Source organism: Numida meleagris, chromosome 10 (assembly GCF_002078875.1).
Source record: "Numida meleagris isolate 19003 breed g44 Domestic line chromosome 10, NumMel1.0, whole genome shotgun sequence".
Taxonomy (NCBI): Eukaryota; Metazoa; Chordata; class Aves; order Galliformes; family Numididae; genus Numida; species Numida meleagris.
This window is the reverse complement of record NC_034418.1, coordinates 17,484,430-17,486,943: the sequence shown is the minus strand read 5'-3', so window position 1 is coordinate 17,486,943 and position 2,514 is coordinate 17,484,430.

The following is a 2,514-nucleotide window of genomic DNA, read 5'->3' as shown; positions in this document are numbered from 1 at the left end:
CGGGGAGCGGGAGTGGCTGGGGGAGCAGTCACGCTGTCTCGAAGGCACTGTGTTGTTTGAAATGCTCTTTAAGGCACTTGATGACTCAGAGCAACAGCTGGAAGGAATAAGCGGTTGGTAATTTCCATATTAACCTCCGGGACCTGGGGACAGGGATAGGCAGCACGTGCCTGGTCGTGAGGGTGTGCTGGAAGTGGGCACTGCCAGGAATGGCCTGGGGTGGAGTGGGGACAGGGATGGGGATGGGGCTGGAGATGGGGATGGAGCTGGGGATGAGGATGGGGTTGGCGACAAGGATGAAGTTGGGGATGGGGATGAGGATGGGGACATGGCTGGGGACATGGGTGGTCTCGGCACAGCCAGCCCCGGCTCGCTGCAAGCTGCCCGGCCCTCGGGGGCTGTTTGCACAGCACCTTGCACAACCCACGCTCTCTCCCAGCCCTGATGCAACGCAGCCATGCAGAGGCCACGCGGAGGCCACTCATCCCAGTGGGATGCGCGTGGGGACACAGAGGTGCTGAAGGTGTTACAGAGCGGCAGACCTCGCTGTCACCCTCCCCAGCCCTGGGATAGCCTGAAAACACCAGCTCTTATGGAACACTCCCTGCCTCCAAGGGAGCAGTGATGGAAAATCCTGCGCCAGGCTCTCCTCCATCCCCGCGCACCCCAGGGGACGTGCTTGCCGCCAGGGCATATGTTTTCAGTTCTTGCCGAGGCCAACTTGAGAAATTCTCTCTCCCTCCCAGCTTCTCTGTTGCAAAAAAACAGCAACCGCAGGGCCGAGGCGGCGGTGGATGATAAATGAGCTGCTCCGGCCGTGCGCAGCCAAGGCCCCAGGAAGCTGCTCCCAGGCTACGTGCCGGTGGGATGTAAGGCTACGGGGGGGCCAGGGGCTCATGTCACCCCTGGAGTGACCATGGGAACAAAGGGGGGCTCTGGCCCCGCTGCACTCTCGTGCTTGAATGCAGTGTGTTGTTTCCTTGCCCATCTGCAGCGCAGGCGGGACAGCATCTGTCGGCCCCACGCACGGCTCCCGGGGGGGCAGTGGGGCTTTGGGGGCAGCCCTGGGGTTGCGCTCCCTGGGGGCAGCAGGGGGAGAGGCTGCAGGGGTGGGTGAAGCCTTTCCCTGCGTTGTGGCTGCTTGGGGTGCTGCTGTTGGTGGGGGGCTTTCCCCGGGTTGGGGTCGCATCCTACGGGGTCTCATCGAGACAGGTAACAAAATCACTGCGCGGAGACAGCAGTGCTGGCAGGGAGAAGGGGCTGGGAGACCTTTAAAGAGCATTCAAGTCATGCCCGCCCCGCCACGCGCTGCGCTCCCGACGCCCTCACCGCATAGAGCAGCCGCAACATCAGGCCTATAAATAAATAAAATAAAACGAGGCCCCGCTGTCTTCTGGAAAACCCTGAAAAAAGCCGCTCCGAGCCAGCTCTCCCAAGGTATCGTGTTCTCTGCCTGGTGTGCCACCTCCCCCCCCGCCACACGGCTTTATTGCCGGAGCCATCTGCGTGGAAACTGGATGCCGGTCCCCGAAGAGCCCTCGTGCCCCCTGCCCGTGCTCCAGCTGATGTCACACAATCTGTTTGATCTCACGGCCAGTGACCGGCGCAGGAGGTGACATCAAGGGTTGGCCGAGCCGTGCAGGGTGCAGTCCCTACAGCGGGGGTTGGGGGGGGGGGGGTGACCCGATGGGTGACAAGGAGCGGGGATGGCACGGCTTCTGCGTGTCCCACCAGCCGGCCCGGTCCCTGAGTCCCGCTGCAATCACCGCGCCTCAATCACCGCGCTGCAGTCACCGTGCCGCAATCACTGCGCCTCACTCTTCGGGCTCAATCCTGAGCCGTGGGGACAGGGCTCAGCGCCCTGCGGGGACAGCGGCGGGGACGTCGCGGTGACTTTGCCACGAACTCGCTCTCGGAGCTGCCGCTCGTAGATGTGTTTTTACGGGGCGAGCCGCGCTGGCGGGAGGCTGGGGCGATTAATAAGGCAGGTTTCATTGCGGCCGGAGCCCGGTACAGTTTGCACTTCCGCGGTGCCTATTGTCCAAGGACAGCAAAGTGCTTTACAAGCACTAAATCTTATCGCAGGCTGTAAGGCAGGTAAGGATATACCGGGATTATTGCATGCGTCGCTGAAAGGCGGCCAGCTCCGGCTGAGAACACATCAGCTATTTACCAGCGAGCGGCAAAGCGATGCAGCATTTTAGGGCCAAGCGGGAAATAGAATCTGGTATTGAACTGGAACAGCAGCAGGACTTTTAAATGCGAAATAAATTACTGGGGTTGGGATTCGGTCGGGACACTGAGTTAATGTCTGGTGCGCGGCGCTGCGAAAGGACAGGGACGGTGTCGCGGTGTCTCCCACCCTCTGTGCCGGCACGGGGCGGGGAGGGGGGGGGACGGGGACAGCACAGCGCGCACAGAGTGGGGGGTGCGTGAAGAAGGATGGAGCAGGGGGACCGCGCCGCGTGGGGCTGTTCACGAATCCCCCGGGGCTCTCGGGGGTCTCCGGCCGTG